Source organism: Pseudonaja textilis, chromosome 1 (genome assembly GCF_049901715.1).
Source record: "Pseudonaja textilis isolate UNSWEBS1 chromosome 1, rPseTex1.2, whole genome shotgun sequence".
Lineage (NCBI taxonomy): Eukaryota > Metazoa > Chordata > Lepidosauria > Squamata > Elapidae > Pseudonaja > Pseudonaja textilis.
In genome coordinates, this window is record NC_141990.1 from 194,496,356 (window position 1) to 194,516,237 (window position 19,882).

The 19,882-nt window shown below is 38.6% G+C and overlaps 1 protein-coding gene across 15 annotated transcripts in view; it reads left to right on the plus strand.

Annotated features, from left to right (window-relative positions):
- The first annotated feature begins 11,264 nt into the window (after positions 1-11,264).
- BAZ2B (bromodomain adjacent to zinc finger domain 2B) overlaps positions 11,265-19,882 on the plus strand; it is a 233,378-nt gene continuing 224,760 nt past the window's right edge. For 2 of the 15 annotated variants that reach the window (XM_087920145.1, XM_087920148.1), the window contains exon 1: positions 11,265-12,210. The gene's annotated coding sequence lies outside the window, so the exon portion shown is untranslated. Of the gene's footprint in view, positions 12,211-13,292; positions 13,364-19,882 lie in introns of those variants that run through there. The other 13 variants (XM_087920137.1, XM_087920141.1, XM_087920124.1 and 10 more) reach the window with 11 other exon arrangements.

Consider the following 19,882-nt stretch of genomic DNA (forward strand, 5'->3'; position numbering starts at 1 on the left):
TATTCCAAGTGTGGTCTTACCAAAGCATTATAAAATTATCTTGATTCAATCCCTCTGTTAATGCAGCCTAGAACTGGGTTGGCTTTTTTGGCAGCTGCAGCACACTGCTGGCTCATATGTAAGTGATTGTCCACTAGGACTCCAAGATCTCTCTCACAGTTGCTACTATTGAACCAGGTACCATGTGTCCATGAGGTCACCTGGAGCCAAGGTTGACTTGAAGGACCATTACATCAGCTTGGGATCATATCCTAAGTGGGTCAATTGCATCACAATAAGAATCATAAGGATAATACTAAGGCAATGCCATTTTTTTGAAAAAAGAAGCAAACGTATTTGTTTAAACTGGAGTTTTCCTACACAAAAGGCAGGAGTACAAGAAGGGGGCTATTTCTGTTGTATAAATGCAATCTTGTAAACTACCTTCAAAGTATTATTTTATTTTGTCTGAGTTCAGATACTAAAAGTGGTGGAGGGAGATGAAATGCAGGGGAGCTGCAGACCAGAGAGAGGGCTTGGGAGTCGTCCCTTCCCTAAATTCCCCCGCCCACTTTTTTTTCCCCCAAATCAAATTTGTCTCTAGTAACCAGGCAGTTTTAAACAAAGCATGAACCAGCCCATCGGTTTTTACCAAGGTGAGCTAGTAGCAAATATTTCACAGATAAACAAGAAAATAAATGATAAGAATTCCTTAGTGTTTGTGGGATGATTCTCTCTCTCTCCCTCTCTGTACTCTTTGTTCATATTATATACCTTATCTTGGAATGTAATTATTTATGTATATGTACAACCATTACAATTTCAGTGCTGCCGCCAATAGTTTCCACCTACAGTACTGATGGAATCGACTCCCCTTCTCCCCATCATTCTTGCATGACCCTTTGTTCTGTTCTGGAAGATGGAAACTTTCCAGAATGATTTTAGAGGAAGAAGGACAAAACAGCAAAGTGAGTCTTCAGTGCAAACATCTAAAGGCCAGATATAAGCAAACAAATAAACCGTAACCGCTGAGGAATTCTGGGAGTTGAAGTCCACACTTTTTAAAGTTGCTGAAGTTGAGAAACTGTAATTTAGACTCTTCAAGTACTAAAACAAAAATTAAAAGCTTATTTCTGATGCATTAACAAATCAGATCATATTGGTCATAAGCGTCAATTCCCTTCTCCCATCTCCATTGCTTAGTTAAAAAAGAGATTAGAGTCATACTCTGGTTTCTTCTCGATGTGGCTCAGTATGATCTACACAAGTCATGGATTTTGCCTTATTAAAGGGAATAAGAAAAGTACAATTTGCTGTGAAGAAAATGTGCAAGCTTGTCTTTCACTCCATGGGAAAGGAAGGAGGTGAGAAGAAGTGTATAATCCTATGCCTCTTTACTGCTCATTGTCATAATCCTTATTTGTCATCTTACTTGAAACATGAGCCAAAGCAAGATACCATTTAGAATATTATTCAAACATAAGCTTTTTAAAAAAAATTTGAAACCACTAATGATGTTGCAGCCATGAGTGTCAGGAAGTCTTTTGTGTAAGCTTTCCTATGCTACAGAGGCTTTAAAGTAACAAACCTTAAGGAAAGACTGAGTGGAAAGACACTTTTGAATTAATCTTTTGGCAATCCTAAAATGAAAATACAGGTAATCTTTGACTTACAACAGTTCATTTAGAGACCGTTTGAAGTTACAGTGGCACTGAAAAAAAGTGACTTATGACTGTTTTTCACACTTATGACCATAGCGGCATCTCCCTGGTCACATTATTAAAATTCTGATATTTGGCAACTGATATTTATGACAGTTGCAGTGTCCTGGGCTCTTATGATCACATTTTGTGACCTTCGATAAGCAAAGTGAATGGAGAAACCAGATCCACTTAACAACCGCGTTCCTATCTTAACAGCTGCAGTGTTTCATTTAATTATGGCAAGAAAGGTCATAAAATGGGGCAAAACTCACTTAACAAATGTTTGACTTAACAACAGACATTTTGAACACAACTATGGTCTTAAGTCAGGACTACCTGAACTGATCTATTATATTAGGATTATTTTAAGAACTGCTGAGATAATTAATGTATGTTGTGTGAAGTAATAGTGGCCAGTTATTGTGCTTAATAGTGCTCCTATAAGTCAAGTCCAAAGCTGACTTTATATCACTGTGAAGTGTACTACAGTACATATAGTCTTCTATATTTTGTCATGTTGTGTTTCTGATCTCTTTAAGTACAGATAGTCCTTGACTTACAACCAGGGGTAGGATTCTACCAGTTTGCACCTACTCGCTAGAACCAGTTGTTAACATTCTAAGCAGTTCGGAGAACCGGTTGTTAGAAGAAATTACTGGCCTAATCCTGTAAGGAAGGCAGGAAGGAAACATTCTGGTGTTGCTTATAGAAACTGCCTCTCCCTTAACCCTTGTTACATTCTTGGCAGGACTAGACTTCCTGTCTCTGGAACTTCTCTGGAGTTTTTTTCCCCTCCTTTGCTGGTACTTTGCTTGTGTGGAGTGACCATTCAAAGTTACAGTTGCACTGAATAAAGTGACTTATGGCCCTTTTTCACACTTATGACTGTTGCAGCATCCCCACAGTCGTGAGAGGCCAGGCGAGGAAATGCGTGCCTCGATGTGAGTGATATTGAGTTGGCCATGCCCAGCCAATAACATGACCACCAAGCTATGTCCACCCAGTCACATGACCACCAAGCCACACCTACCAACTAAGCCATGCCCACAGAACCGGTTGTTAAAAAATTTGAATCCCACCCCTGCTTACAACCCATTCATTTAATGGCCATTCAAAGTTACAATGGCACTGAAAAAAGTGACTTATGACCGTTGCAGCATTTCCATGCTTGCATGATCAAAATTCTAATGTGGAATGGATACAGATGAACAGATTAAAATGGAATTTTAGTTGTGACCCATTGTAAAATAATCGTAAGAGCATTTTACTGCCTTCAGTGTTTATGATGGTCAGGGAGAGATATGAGAGAAACAGCAAAAGTTGGATTCTTGGGCTGGTGCCTCATTCTCAGAAAAAGAAGGGGAAAGAATGAAACAAGTGCCAGCAGAAACAATGAGAATCGTATATTAACCTGAATATGGTGAAGGCAAATCTATTTCTCTCAAGAGATCTTTAGTGAGGAATTCATACCTTTCTGAACCAGTATAGCCTGATGACTATGATCCATGCCTTTGTAACCTTAGACTACTGTATTGTACTATTATATGGGACTATTTTTGAGGAAGTTTCAGAGACTTTTGGTTACACTGATGCCAAATTGTATTACCTAGTTTGTAATGTTTTATAAGCTTGGAATCATAATTGGGCATAGCCAGACTTATCTTTGATAGTTCTCCTGTCATGTGCTCATGCTGGCTTGACTGTAAACCATTTTAAGAAAGTTCTCCCTGAACTGTCACATTTCCACAACAGGTTGCAAAGTGTTCAGTAAGACAGCAGGTTACCATAGCTTCCCCTTGGATAATTGCACTCCTGCTATGCTTTCCCATCTTTTGTTTTAGGAGACCAGTCCCTTTCTTTCCTGCAGGCAGATCTTCCTAGATATATATTAGTGTGCACGTGGGTATCTCTCACAATATGCACATATTAAAATGTACATACATGTAGGCATAACAAGCAAAATCTCATTGAAGTGTCTCTTCTAATCTCTTTTAGATCCATTTTGTCACAAGTGTGCTACTTACACAAAAGCTATAATTCTTGTTTCATAAACATAAGATTTTCATTCAAAATGTGGCAAAAATGTAGGTTTATTTTTTTTCTTTCCCTAAGCCTATTATTCTTCTCTGTGCTTTTTTTAAAATGAAGCTCCAATGATACACTGTATCATCATTTCCCCAATTACTTGATGTATAAGGATTGTACTCCAAATTTCACAGAAGTCTTTTGTTTAGTTGTTTTAAAGAAAGCAGAGGGAAAAGTAGGCAATTCACAGAAATAAAATAGTTTTTAAAAATTATGCTGGCTTTCCAATCAGCTATCTTCTATTTGGAAGGCAAATATTATATTCATTGTGCTATTATTGATATTCAAGGTAAAAGGGAAGTCTAATAGATGCTAGCAGTAATGGTAAGCACTGCTTCAACTATACAGATGTGTGTTTTTTTCTGCAAAATAGTCCACGAATTGCTGGTGTAGCTTGCAACAAATGGAAGTGTGCCATCTCAAATGAGCAGGCATGTTCAAGTGATATAATATAGAAAACTGCAGAAAAAATGTGCACTTAAGTTCTTTGATGGTGTGAGTAACAGGGGGCAATTTTTATGCTTCTGCTCTCTAGGAATGTCTGCCTGTCTATTGGGATGATGAGATAAGGGAACAGTGCAATTTTTTCCCCCCAGACTACTGTAGTTCTCTAAGTACATTCAACTTGTATTTTTATAGTTCTATAATTTGAGTGTGTGTGTGTGTGTGTGTGTGTGTGTATATATATATGGCATTCAGCTTTGTTCGGGTATTTTCCCACGTCATTGTAGTTGTGCTTTTAAAGTTGTAGCAACGTTTCGGCAGAATCTCATCTGCCATCATCAGGCTTCTGTACAGAAGCCTGATGATGGCAGATGAGACGCAAATGTTCTGCACTAAAGCAACTACAAGCTGAAAATGCACAACTACAATGAACTTAAGAAAATATATATATATATATATATATATATATATATATATATATATATATATAAATATATATAATATATATATATATATTTTCTGATATTCGGCATATATATATATATCTCATTCATATATATATATATATATATATATATAACAATTATGTTATGGTTGCTTATATTCTAATTATGCATAAGTTTAATCTTAATTTTATAAAGTAAGTATGTTGTGTTTATGTGCATGATTACTTTATTAAATTATTAACATTAAACATTGGTAGTGACAATAGGAAAAATATTTAATATTTAACATTAATATTTTATTCTATTATAATGTTTAATCAAAATATTAATTTTTCTATCACTGTAATACAAATACTAAAAACTGCGTGGTCTGAATTAACAATGAACTGTGTAAAGAAAATTTGACAAGGACTCTTTCCTGGATTTCTGTAGGAAAAGAAAGGCTAATTCAAAAATTTAACAAATAGTACACATCAGCAGTTCACTGCTGGAACTATTTTTCTATATAAATCCAATAATCAGTCAAACAACAAATAATAGGCAGTGCCCTTAATGGCTGCCTGGCTCAGGAGTCTCCTCTTGAGAAATGAAGTTGTTAAGGTAAGAGGTCTGCAAAGAAGCCTCTTTTTAGAGGAAAAATCAGGCAGTTTTTAAGCTGCAATGAAAATAGAGACATCTTCTTTTCAAGTGCAATCTCTGTGGTAGAGAAACTATTCCCTATCCCAAACCACACACCACTGATGCTCCTAAAAAATGGTGCCATTTTCCAGTCTCATGCTATTATAGCTTCTGAGATTTTGATATGATTAACATATTTGTTCAAATCAGCAAATCTGTTTAAAGTGTAAAATACATTTTTTAAAAAATTATAAACTCAGGTACAATCTAAAACAAGAAATTGTAGCAGGGATAGTGCAGTCATGCTGCAAATAATTTTTTTTTAGTGTGCCTGTGTATATCCAACTATTGTTATTGAGAAACCTGGAAGAATAAAAAGCTATTTGAAAAAAAAACCAGTTTAGCATCAGACAGACTTGGGAGAACCACTGCAAAAGAAATTACCAGAGCTACTCTTTAAGAACCAGTTGCATTACAGTACTTCATTCTGTAGAGGCTCCCAAAGAAGGCCACAGGAGGAGAAACTCCTTCAGGTAATTGGTTATAAACTGATTGGGACTTCCAAAGTGAAAAACAGTAGCTTAATTTTAGGCAGGGAAAGGACCAGAAGCCGATATGGATCATAGCCCCTATACTGTAATAAAATCATAACGGAGTGAGCATCTGCTGCCCCATTTTGGAGTTATAGAAGTTTCCTTGGCACTACTCCCGCTTGAGAAGATTAGCATCATCTTTTCCTGATGGAATTTCAGAATATTGGCTTTTAGCTCATTTGTCTTCCTGCAAAATTGTTCAGACTATTCATTGCTTTACTTGAAAAGTAACAGATGTCATCTTATATCAGTGAAATTTTAACCCACATCTCCAGGTAGCCCAACTTCATGGTTTCATGTAAATACTTCAAAAATCTGAACTTTGTAGAACCACTCTCTCTTAGTACTCGGTTTTGGAATTATTCAAATAACAATGTAGTACTTCCAAAATCATCTCAGATCATCTAATCAGAAGAATCCCACAACTGGTGGTGTAGAAAGCCTTTAAAAGAATTTGGTCTGAAACCCAAATAACAAGTGATTGTATTAATACTGATGTCAATTTTATTTTTATTTATTTTATTTTTTATACAAACCTTACCTTGATTTTATTATCCTAAAGGTACACTAGTTCCCTTTCCCCATAAGTAGAGTAAACAAAACATTTGCTAGACCTATACTTGGATACAGCTCATCAGTCTGGAACCCATATCATGTATCTGATATCAACACAATTGAAAAAGTCCAGAAATATTTCACAAGAAGAGTTCTCTGCTCCTCTACTCATTGCAGAATATCTTATGCCACCAGACTTGAAACTAGACCTAGAAGACCTAGAACTACGCCACCTCCAGTCTGATCTAAATATAGTATATAAAATCATGCATTGCAATGTCCTATCGGCAAATGAATACTTCAGCTTTAATCATAACAATACAAGAGCACACAATAGATACAAACTCAAGGTTAATCGCACCAAACTTGACTGCAGAAAATACGACTTCAGCAACAGAGTGGTCAATGTCTGGAATACTCTACCTGACTCTGTGGTTTCTTCCCCAAACCCCCAAAATTTTAATCTTAGACTGTCTACTATTGACCTCACCCCCTTCCTAAGAGGCCTGTAGGGGGCATGCATAAGCGCACCAGTCGTGCCTACCGCCCCTGTTCTATTGTTTTTTTATTTTTCTTATAAGTATCTACTTCATGTATTCAAAACTATATTTATTCTTATACCTGTATCTTGTAAGCGATTGACAAATCAAATAAAAAAACTATATTTATTCTTATACCTGTATCTTATAAGCGATTGACAAATCAAATAAATACTAAAAAAATACTAAATAATGGCACCATGAAAGATTGCCTCCGCTCAAAATGCAATCCTTGGAAAGAAAAGCTGTTTTTGTCTCTGAGATGTGGATCCAATCTCTACACTCCCACCTCTGAAAAGCCCACCCTTCCTGTTCTGTAAATCACAAAACCCATTTATGGGGCTTGCCTTTCCTGTAGAATTTCTTTCAGGCTCATTTCTAGCAGCATAATTATTTCAGAACAGGCAAGTCACGGTGATCAACAACAGATCAATCTAGCTGCAAAGCTATTAAAGTTGTGTTTTATGTATTCACGAGCTTTCTTGTCCTTCTGTACTCTTTGATTATAGGGAAATGAAGTAGCTCCGCATTCATTTGACTACTCTAGGGTGACATCATAAACCAGGGAGTGTAACAGCATAAAGGCAGGAGTACTTAGGCATGTTAAACTGTATAAATAGCCGTCAGAGAGCATAAGCTCTTCTGTGCCAACAAGTATCTGAGATAAGAGTAAAGCTCTTAAACCCAGAGTAAATTTTCTGAGCACAAAAGTTATGCTTTTAGAGCTTTCCATTGAGGTCTTACTTATAATATTTTAAGGCATAGATTGCACCATAATTGAATGAAATATTTAGCTTTTTTAATAAACCTACTATAGTGCTTTTTCTTTCCAATTCATAGCACGTCCTTCTTATAAATGCTTCCATCTTTTACTAGAAACATGGTCGATGCAGATTCCCTACCCCCCCATGTTATGTTCTCACAGGGAAATCCCATAGGGCTCTAATAAGAAATAAACCCCATTGGGTTCAGTGGGTCTAACTTCTGGCTAAGTATGTTTAACTTTGCTGCCCTACTGCACATAATATATACTTTCCAATAGCTTCTTCATTGTTATCATGCAACTGCTCTAACCATGTGCATTGCGAGCATTGCAAAACATATCAAAATGTGGCAGATTTCAGCAGCAGGTCACACAAATTGGAAATAATCATGCAAGATACAGGCCTTTCCTTTCCTGTTGACATGATTGCACACATCGGGGTTCTTGTTTCCTAAAGCCAGAGAACTGGGCATCCAGAAAATGTCTAGCTCCTTGGAAGTTTAACTAGAAAATTAATAATGAAGGACAAGACTCAATGGAGTGAGCTGCTCAGTTCCCTATTACGTTCCTGCAACCAACAGCAGTGCCAAATACTAATGTTGATTTGGGAGACCCTTACTTCAAATAAAACAATGCTCTTTAAGAGTTACATCACAATTAATTAAATATTAATTCGCCAGCACACAAAACTTAAAAAACACATTTAATATGGAAAAAAAACAACCTTGCTATGAATGCTTTGCACACCAAATACATATCAATGCACAGAGTTCTTTTACATATGTCAAATCTAGGTAACGTTCCAAGAATTTCCTTTTCTATGATTGCAGCAGGTGTCTTCTTCCAGTTATTTCCATACAGTCAGTAACCGTTAGGTAGATTGCAGAAAATTGACGGAAGCATGTCAAAACATCTCCTGGAGAAGGAAGGCAGAGACAGCAAAGAACAGGGGACCAAAATAGGAGGTGGCATATCAGTGGTGTTTTTACAAAGGGTGAAAACTTGGAAAGATGGAAATGAGTTTAAACTTAATTCATCTAGCCCAGATACTTTCCCACTATTTTGGGAAGAAAAAAACCCCCAGATTATGATGACGAAGTCATATTTAGGAATTATTTAGCAATATTGGGGGGGTTATACTTATATGCAGTCATAATACAACAAAGAATTATATCTTATATGGATATCATACAATAACAGGCATTTTGATATATTTTTTACATGGGGACAATTAATTTTGAGAGCCCAAGAGCTGAAAGCCAAAAATAGCTATCACTTTTTCTTTGGGAATTCCACTTGATTTTTGACTACAAACACAATTAGTGGATATTATTATAGTTTAAAATGCAAACTGAAGCCTCCATCCCCAATTCCAATAGTTTACTTTCCAGTGAATGGAAGCAAATATTGTTTTAATGCCTTGTAACATTCGAAAAAGCAAAGCATGGGAAAGATGGAGGCTTGCCTATAATGTTGTTCTTCTGAATGGGATAGCATCTTAAGATATATGATAGTTACTAAGCAAACACTTGATTTCTGTGTATCTAGAGGAGCAAGTGTTTTGTTCTAGATGACAATCCAACAATGTCAAAATTTTTGATGCTTGCTAAGATGGCAGTTGTTCCTTTATCTATAGTTAGATTTTCAGCAATGCAATTATTAGGATTGCAGCACTATAAACATTTTATACTGCACTTTTCAATACAACAAAATGACTTTTCTTTACCTTTTGTATTACATGTGGTTGAGTTTTTATCCTGACATTATTAGCTGAGATTTTTTCTTCCAATGATGGCATTTTTTCCAGGATTTGAAAACTCTTACCATTTACTCTGTGCATAAACCTTGTTTACTTTTGTGTATTTTAAAACCCAGTTGTCTTTTTTTAAAAAAGAGGCAAAAACTAATTTTCTAAGAAAGGTGTTAGCTTTTGATCCATAGCTTTCTGAGTGAGATATCTGATTGTCTATTTTTATCATTATATTCTTTTGCCATATTTTAACTCCAGGAATATTATTAGTAAATTCTGAGGTTATAGAACTAGTGACCCAATCAAACATGTATAGACTTTGGCCTTTGAGTTAATTAAATGTGGGTTAATAATATATTATAAGGAAATCATTGTTCTTATTACTGTTATTAGGTAGTTACTCAAATTATAGCTTCAAAGGAATGCAGAGCATGGAGAAACTCAGGATTAAATTATGCATTTGAACTATAGGCCAGCTTTTACTGTTCAGACAGTTCACTGCTAAGAGAAATTGTGTGTCATTGAAATTAAATGCTTTTCTGAGGATGGAAGGCTCCAGTTTTATAATGAAATTACCGAGTGTGGAATAGTGAAATGATTAAAATCTGTATTCCGGGAATGTGGCAGCACACACCAAAAAAAATCAATAAATGCTAGCACAATTTTGCTGCTGAAAGTGAATACTAGGAATGAAACAAACTACCACAAACTGCACAATTAAAATTGTAGATCATGAACTGAGATTTTGTCAAGTTGCTAAGACATTATTTCCACATTTATTTTCTTTTGGAATACATTTTCCTGTGTAATGAGGAGCTTTTCAGATAGCCTTGTTAGATGGGCAGGATATTTAGCCCTTCCCCCAGTGGTTCTTGCATTGCAATCATTGTGCTTGCACTTATTATGTTACAAATGACCGAGGTAAGGCTGACATTCTCATTGCATGCAAAAAGACCTAGCCTGCCAAGAGTTGTTTTTTTTTTCTTCTCCTAATGAAGCAGCTTTGTGAAATCTCTCTATGCGCTAATACTAATGAAGATCCTCCAGCACAATTAAAATCACAGCCAGGGTCTGAAGAGGAAACCCAGGACAATGGTATCTACATATGCATATAATTTTGATGTTGCAACCAGCTTTTGTTCAGAACTGATGTTTAAAAAAAAACCTGCAGATTTTAGAGGGCCCTACTCAAGGCAAACAATTGTTAGCAATTTGCATGCTCCAATTTCAGAGTGCCAAAACCAATAATATCTTCCTGTACTTTGCTATTTCTAGTCAAAATCTCTCATCCATTGTAGGTTTAAGGTTATATGTTTTATAGTTTACAGGAAGCAATGGTTTGCTTGCAGTGTACTTTAACCCTGACTTAGCATGACTTTAATTCAATGCCAGGAGAGGTTTTAGAAACTATTGAAACAGATTTTTTTAAAAAAAATAAGTATTTTTCATTTCTCGGTCTTTTTTTCTGGAAAATGACGGAGTAAGATGTCTGTGTCTACAATAACTATCACTTCCCCATATGTTAGAGTGCGTTTATAGACAGCAAAAAGGCCAAGAGCTGATGACTTGGATACCGAAAACACATTTTGCCGTCTTGCTGTGGTTTTAATGAGGATGCAAAATGCTACTTAAAAGAATTATCGGGACATCTTTTGATATTCTTTCCATTTAAAGGAGACTATTATTGGCCGAGGGAAGTTAGTATATTTATCGGCTGGGGGGGGGGGGCGATGAGGGACGGCCAGTTCACCGGTTCTCCCTTTCCTCTTATTCCGAGTGTGCCTGCACCACTGGATAGCCTGCACATTCCTACTCCGGAGGGAATTTGGATCTGCTCCTTTCTGGGCCGATCGCTCAACCCCGCCCCCCCTTTCCCCCAATTTACACATCCCTAAAAATGTTAGCGACCCTTTTTTCCCCCCGGCGTGCTGCCCAGGATGCCTTCGCTTCGGGAGCCCGCCTGAGGGATCCCGCGTCTGGCCAGCCCCTTTCCTTCTTGGGGCGAGCGAGCGTGCGGTGCCCCCCCTCCCCCCACCTTGCCCAAAACAAAGCGGCTCAACTTTCTTCCAAACTTGAGAGGATGCTCCTCGAGGAAACGCGTCCGAAACGCGAGCAAAGCAAGGGGGTGAACTTCCAGCGGCAACGGCGCCCCCGGGGTCCGTCCCCCACCCCCACGGCCTGCCGTTGCGGCTTCTCTGGCCCGATAGGTTCTGTATTGCCGAAGCTGAAAAGAGATAAACAATTCTCTTTTTCTGTCTCTCTCTCTCTCTCGTCTCTCTCACACACCCCCTCACCCCGGTCTCTTTAACAGCAACTTTCATTGTTAGAAAGAGAGGAGCGAGTTGGTTGACGTCACTTTGGGTCGGCGAAGCCTTCGCCTGGAAGTGAAGCTGAATAAACCTTGAGGGGGAGAGGAGACTCGGCTTTAAGCTGCCGCCGCTGGAACGAACTAAAAAGCAGAGACGGAGCGGGAACGAGGCGTGTTAGATCTATCATGAATCCTTCTACTTAGATTCATTCCACACCCCCCCCCCGCCTCCCTCCTTTTCTCTCTCTCTCTCTCTCTCTCTTTTCCAACCGCCTCCTTCCCCGGCCCGGTCTTTCTTCACTCCCTTCTCCAGCCTGTTTGGAGGAAGGCAGCGTTCCCAGCATCCAGGTCACACAAGCGGAGCGGTGCGCGCGTGTTGTTGCAGAGGGAGCGAGGCGAGCCCTCGCTCCGCGTCTCAATTGCAAAGGTGAGTTGGAATCGATTCCGGAGGAGGAGGAGGAGGAGGGTGGGGGGGGGGGGGGGGAGGAAAGGTGGCTTCAAAGGGGGAAGCCGCAAGTTGTGCTGCCGGCCGAGGCGCCCCGAGCTTTGGGCTTCCAAGCCCGGGGATCGCGGCGGGAGTGGCAGAGGAAAAGGGACGGAGAGAAACTGAGGATGGCGCTCGGGGTGGGGAAGAAGCTTCGGAAGTATCTGGCGGTCCTCTGTGGCAGTTCTTTGTTGCCGGGGCGCTGCTGGGCTTGTGCATCCGAGGGGCGTTCGCTTGGGTGCCCGTCTTATCTTTCGGTCTCTTCACGCGTTCATTCACAGACGGATATACAAACACACATACACACACAGAGAGAGAGAGAGAGAGAGAGAGGCGAGGGGGAACTATCAGTAGCCGGCTCGGTGCGTCTGCCTTAGCGGTGGCTCAACTAGTAGAGCAAAGTGAAACTGACCTTGCGCCCGAGAGACGGGAGGGGCGGGTAGATTAACACGGGCTCGGGGCGTTGGAGTCGCGGATCCGCACCGTTGGTGGGGGGGACACCTTCGGTGCCAGGCGGTCTTTTTTTTTTTTTTTGCAACACCCTTCTACCTCCTCCCACCCCAACCCCGTGGCTTGCAATAAAAATCTCTGACTGATCTCTGACTGAGGGGTGGGCGGGTGGGCTGGAGAGTCTTTTTCGGTGCCCGCCCGCCCGCCCGCCCGCGACCTTCCTCGCTTCAGATTCTGCCGCTGCGCTTTTGTGCCCTGTCGCCCTGCCTGGCTGCTTGAATCGCTTCTTCCTCCTTCGTTTTGCTGAGGCGACTTTGAGGGTGACAGCCAGCCTCAGCTAGGGGGCGGTTGCCCTCTCCCCTCTTTAGCTTCCCACCCACCCATCCTCACCTCCCCCAAGAGTGGGAGAAGGCACCCCCCGCTCCCCGGGGGGGGAGGAGGCCACGGGGGAGTCCGCGGCTTCGTCGCTCGCCCCGAGGTCCCCGGCCGTGCCTGTCTCTTTCCCCTCCCCTCCGCTTTCACAGTCAACTCCCCCTCCCGCCCTCCCGCTTTCAATGCTTTTTTTTTCCTTCCTTTTTTTTTTAAAACGCGCCCCGGCCGGCGTTGAATCCGAGGCTGCGGCCGCTTTGCAAAAAGCGGGGTGTGGGTAAAGCTTAAGAAGGATTGCGGGGAAGGGGGAGGGAGTCGTAGCTGCTTCTCGGGGCATTTGCTGCTTTCTTTTCTCCAACAACCTCTCTCTTTCTCTCCCCCCTCCTCCGGTCTTTTGTGTGTGTTGCTTCCTTATAAAGCCGGAGACGCAGCTGCTGCCTTTAGCCGAGTTGTTGAAATTTATCCCTTTGTGTATATTACAATATCCTCCATTTTTCTGCCCTCTAAACAACAAGCCTTTCGCCATCTTGGGCTTTAAAAAAAAAAATCAAGTCCGGGTCTGCGTGTGTGTGTATGTTTCTTTTAAAAGGATAAGAGGATGAAATGGTTCAAGTCCTGGTGAATAACCCACAAAGTTTAGGCAATCTTACAAGGACGGATAGTGACGTCATGTAAAGTTTAAAAGAGATCCCCCTCCCCAATACTCCCTCTTCTTTCTCTACTACAACGTTGCGTTCTTGGGTGTTTGTTTTCTTTCAAAGGATTTCTGGTCGAGCAAGTTTTCAGCTACGATTGAAGGTTATAATTTACATTTATAAAATGCACTGAAGCAGTTGTACGGCCTGAATTTTTGGGACAGGTGGAGAAAGAATTGGTTTTCTATGGGGCAGACTATATTCTTTGTGGTGTTTCAGTTTTCACCCATATATTTTTGTTGTTAATTACCAGGTTTAAATGGTAATACTACACAAAGAATAAGACTTGAGTGAAAACTAAGTATTATTTCCATTTGCAAATACTGTAGTTTTGTGCTTGAACCAAGTATAGCTGAGGATAGTGCTTAATAATCTTTCTGGTATAATTGAGGGCACACAAAAAAAAGTATATCAGGCTGTAGCTACATTTTTTTAAAAGTTTGTGGATTGGTTTTCTTAGTTTACCAATACCATACCCTGCCCCCATTCTGGAAAGGACCTGTGGATTGTGTCCCAGGTGCAGTGGCTATCAAAAATACTATTAGTATGTTAAGTTCCCAGTTGCTCCCTAACAAGATTAAAACACAAAACATCTTAGTTGCATCATCTCACCTTGATGTCTTTGCTTGTGACAAGGGAGACCAGAAGTATTATTCAATTTATTTTTCAACAGACTTCGCTTTTCATTTCATAAAGTTATCTTGATCATAGAGCAGAACTTAATGAAACATTGAGCACTTCATAAATAATAAAAACATTAAGCAGGCTTCTACTTTCCTGCTTCTTGCATTTGTTTTGTATTTATTCTAACATCTCAGTAACATCTGCATTAACATATCATGAAATTCCTTGTGTTTAATGTGCATTTCCTTTGTTTTTGTGGATAGAAGAAAAGAAAAAAAAACCCAGCATTTACTACAGTTAAATTGGAATTAAAAGGAACCTTTTTAATATGTCAAGTTCTTCAATACAGTTAAAACTGAACAACAGATTTAGTGTATTTTTGTGCTTGGTTTGGAGGTATGCTTTCAAGTTTACAAAATTAAACTATTTACGTTAATATGTCTTTTCCTTTCTTGCCTGCCCTTTTTTCCCTTTATTTCTTTGAAAAGAAGCCACTTCAGAAGGCTTGGTTGAATTGAATGGCTGCCAGTTATTTGGATCTTAGGTAGATGAAACCGTTGAAATAGTTAAAAGCACATAGAACAGATGGCTTTAAATTATACATGCAAAAATGCCTGGAAGATTTGACAGATTATAAATGGTGAGCCACAGAAGATAAGCAGTTTAAGAAAATGGCAGTTAATACATTTGATACCTCACACCTATTGTAAACCGTGCCCACATTTTATGATGCATATAATCAGTAAAGCATGAAATCCTGAGAAAATTAGATTGCAACAATTTTCCATATTGGGTATACATGGGAGAGTTGGAAGTCTTAAATATTTAAGTTTCATTTCAAATGTTCAAATAATTTCAGACAGTTTAGATCTGTTCTAGCAAGAAAACATTTTTAATTCTTGGAGTAATGTTGATTTTGAAATGTAATAACATAACCTGTTAATGCATGCCTCTGTAGTTTTGTGCCTAAAAGTGGTAATAGATAGTAAATATAAGGGTTTGAAATTTTGGAGTTCTTGGTTTCCTTTTTTCTTTTAATGGGTGATTAGCTGTACTGTTGTTATTCTCTGAAATTAGTAGATAAATATATTCTAAGCAATATGTTCCTTGGACTTTTTAACTGCACAATATGTATTTACCATATTGTAGATTTACATTCCAACTGAGACCCAGTTTTAAAGTTAGCTGTTGTACCATATACAGTACATCATGACATTGTTAACATTTCTGTTTGTATTATATGTATGTGTTTGTGTGTCTGAGAGAGAATTAGTTATAGATTATATCTCGGTGTTCATTTCTTCTTTAAAATAAGTACCAGCACTTTTAAAGTATGTTTGTACATCAGTTAAATAATGCACCGTCTTTTTGGTGATCTGTAGAATAAACCATTACAACTTTGGTGTAATGCTAAGATAAGAGCTGCCATACAAATAGCTGGTTTTGATTCTGTTCTGATTTGCTTCCTCAACAGACACTTATTTCAAATTTAGATATTGGGGCAAGGGAAATATTTGCTTTCTGGGTGTCTTTCTCCTTTTTTCCTTCATTTCTTTGTTTGCATGTTTATTATAAAATTGCAGTGCAAAGGAGCAGATGTTTTGCCAAACATCCTGATGTGTTGCTTTTTCTTAGGGGAGCATAACTGTTCCTTCTGATGCATCAGCCTGACAGCTGGTTGATTTCATGGAGCTGCTAAGAAGCCATTAGTGGTGTCACTGAATTGAAACAGAACAGTCACTCCCAGCTTGAACTGCAATTGTTAATGTCTTTGTTGTACTTTTATGTTCCTACCCAAGATGTAGAATATCACAGTTGCAAGAAAGGCCTGTCTTTCTTTTGGATCTCTGTAAATCAGTGGAAAGATGTGCTGTGATTTGATTGTGTCTAGGTGCTCAATAATCTTTATTATTTTTTTCCTAGAATATAAAGAGTTTGTTCCTAAAGATGAAGCATAAAAGACTTTAAAACTTATAAGAAGAACACAGTAGGATAAAAACAGTCTCAATACTGACACCATTCTCCTTCTAGCCTTCATAGGTAGAGGAGTAGTGACTAAGATTGGCTACATGCTGTTATTTATTTTCAAGAGTGCATTTCAGCTTTAAAAGTAATTATCACAATCCAGCACAGTTCGGCACACTTAAGTCCAATGGAAAACAATAGTCTTGTATGTAATAGATTAAGGCCTAGAATGCAACATAATTCACAGATTTTCTCTGTTATAGGATTAGAAGTATATTTGTCTTTATTGTAGTGAGCTGAATATTGGGAAGGCACTAATCTGCTTTGAAGGAGGAGAAGCATTAGCAGAAATGTCTGTATTTGGAAATTGTAGTTGAGGCTTTCCCATGTTATTACCTTGAGGGATTTGCTAGTTGATCGTTTATATTGAACACTTTTTGACAACAAACCTCTGATCTTTTATTTTGAAAATAAATGTATTTAAAAAATGCTGGGATAGGCAGGAAAAATGCTGACAAAGTTAGTAAGACGGACAATTATGTATTTGCATTGGAAGGCTGCTTGAAAATTGATCTGCAAATGAATCAGTGCTTTAATGAAATCAAGCAGTGAAGAAGGTGCATATTTCTGTAAGATAGATTGTTAAGCAAAACATTTCATATGCACTGTTTATAGTCAGGGGAGAAAACAATTGGGAGAATTATTAAAATAAGAATAGCGTTTGTATAGCACATTTCAAGTATTCAAAGCATCCCACACTTATCTGAATGATAAATATCATTAACAACATATTCTATTTGGAGACCTGAAGCTAAGAGAAAAATGGATTTTTTAATCTTATCCAGTGACTTTGTGGCTGCTGAACTGGGATTCAAAGGAGGATCTTCCAGCTCAGGGCACAATCCTATTCAGTCACTGGGCCCGAGTAAAGGCAGAGTAAGAGAGAGAGAGTCTTGGTTCCAGTGATCCATAGCTCAGTGAGAGAGTCTGTGCTTTGCATGTAGAAGTCCTAGCATCTTTAGTTAAAAAGATCAACCAGGGGTTGCTATTAAAACTCAGAACAGCCAGGGTCAAGCAGAATAGAAAGCATCCTTCCGCAAAGTTATGCCAGTTGCTTAATTCTTGGAATATTGTTTGAGCTGTTTTCAAGATGGTTCATTATTTTGTGTGCGTTTTGTGTATGTGGGTGTGAAGGCTGCAGATATACTTAAACTTAGAGTAGGCCCATGAATCGAAGGGGATTGAAGTTGATCATGTTCGTAATCCAATAATGTTCAATGTGGCTGATTATGAAGCTATGTTAAGCCCAGCAGCTCATCTTGATTTTTCTTATTGAAACTGGGATCCATTTTTATTTTGAATATGTGACCCCAACAAACCTTGCTTGCACCAATAGTAACTCTATTAGTTATGGGGCAGTTTCCCATCCTGGGGGGGGGAACTATTTGAGACTTTCTTCCTTAAGTCATATACCTTATGTGTCATATATCATACACATATTACGTGTGTTGTGGAAGAGAGACCAGTAAAATCAAGAAGTCCAGAAAATTTTAAATTACCTCAATACTCATTAGATAAGAACTACTAATTAAAACCTCTCTCACTCCCAGTGATAAAAAGCAAAAGGATATCTGCTAACTACAGTATAATTGTAATATAATGGATAATTTGATCCTATGTTTGGCTAGAAAGAAATTTCTTTCAGCCTGAAAAAATTATTTGTTTCAGTTATTAAATCTACCTACCACACACCTTGTGACTCTTGATGGTTAATGACAATAATGTATGATTAGAATGTTCACAGTAAGCTATAAATAATCAGATTGTTCAAGTCACATAACAACATTACAAAAACATCCCAAAGCCCTCTAAAATAGATAGGTTTATAACTGACTTCTGGAAAGCTCTTCTGCATAAAATCAATTTTACCCTCGGAGAGGCCATTCCAGGCGGCTTAAAACACCCCAGAGAAATAACACCCACAGGTCTTGGTTTCCCTCAGCCAATGAAATGCTGCAGCACCAACAGTTTTTTTCCCAAGAAAGATGCTTTCAGTGAATCTACTCTCATGGGAAGGTGATTGTGAGTTATCCAGTTGTGAAACCATAAATATTATCCTTGTGTATTTTGATCTAATTGGTGCCTGCTCTAGATTAGAATTGGGGCATGCATGTGGGGAGGAGAGCAAAGGGAAGTCCCATGGTGTAATTGGATGGATGGATGGATGGATGGATAGAATTCTTTATTGGCAAAGTGTGATTGGACACACAAGGAATTTGTCTTGGTGCAAATGCTCTCAGTGTAAGGTACAACACTTAATAGTCATAGGGTACAATAAGCAATCAAATGATACTAGGAAACTGTCAATATAAATCGTAAGGATACAAGCAACAGAATTACAGTCATACAGTCACAAGTGGGAGGGGATGGGTGATAAGGAGTGATGAGAAGATTAAGAGTAATAGTAGTGCAGACTTTGTAAATAGTTGGACAGAGTGATGGCATTAAGGGAAAAAATGTCCTTGTGTCTGGTTCTGGTGTGCAGTGCTCTGTAGCTGTCGTTTTGAGGGTAAGAGTTGAAACAGTTTATGTCCAGGATGTGAGGGGGTCTGTAAATATTTTCACAGCCCTCTTTTTGACTCCTGCAGTGTACAGGTCCTCGAGGGAAGGCAGGTTGGTAGTAACTGTTTTTTTTCTGCAGTCCTAATTACTCTCTGAAGTCTGTGTCTGTCCTGCTGGGCTGCAGAACCAAACCAGACAGTTATAGAGGTGCAGATGACCGACTCAATAATTCCTCTGTAGAATTAGAGATGGGCTTCTGGCCTTTGAGTAGAATTATTTTTCAGATGCCGAATAATCGATACAATATTGAATAGTTAGCTCACCAAAAAACTTGTGGTCAGCAATATATTTAATTTCCAATTCGGTTCATGCATTCACACGTATTTTTCTCTCTCCCACTCTTCTGACCATCCAGAGTAGATAGGGATATGCAAAGCATTTAAGAGCTGTTTTGCAATCTCTGCTACTGAATATATTAATTGACAAAAGGGATGTGTCTGTGTATGCATACACATCTGGATAGAGTTTTCAAAGAACCTTAGAAAAGACCAGAAATGCTTCACACTAAAGTCTTGTGAATGCTCTTTCTAATACTTTGTACACCTCCAATAGGCAAAGAATCTGTAGCATAAGTATGTGTATTTGGCAATTTTTCTACCACTCGAAACCAGAGGTATTCATTTCAAAGAATTCTTAGAAATTTCATATAGGAATATTTCACAATGTAATATTATTTTCTTTAATCTTTAATCTAATTTTAATTTTGCTTACTAATGGTAGGCTTGTAAGAGTTCAGAATTAGTTGATAATTAGAAGTTAAGTGCCATTGGATTGCAGCACTAGTTTTCTTGCTACTAGCAAATGAACAGAAAGATTTTGCATGAAGTTATGTGCATAAAGTTGTAGCTCTTGCTAATTTTAGTGAAGAATTTTAAAGGGGCTATTTGTAC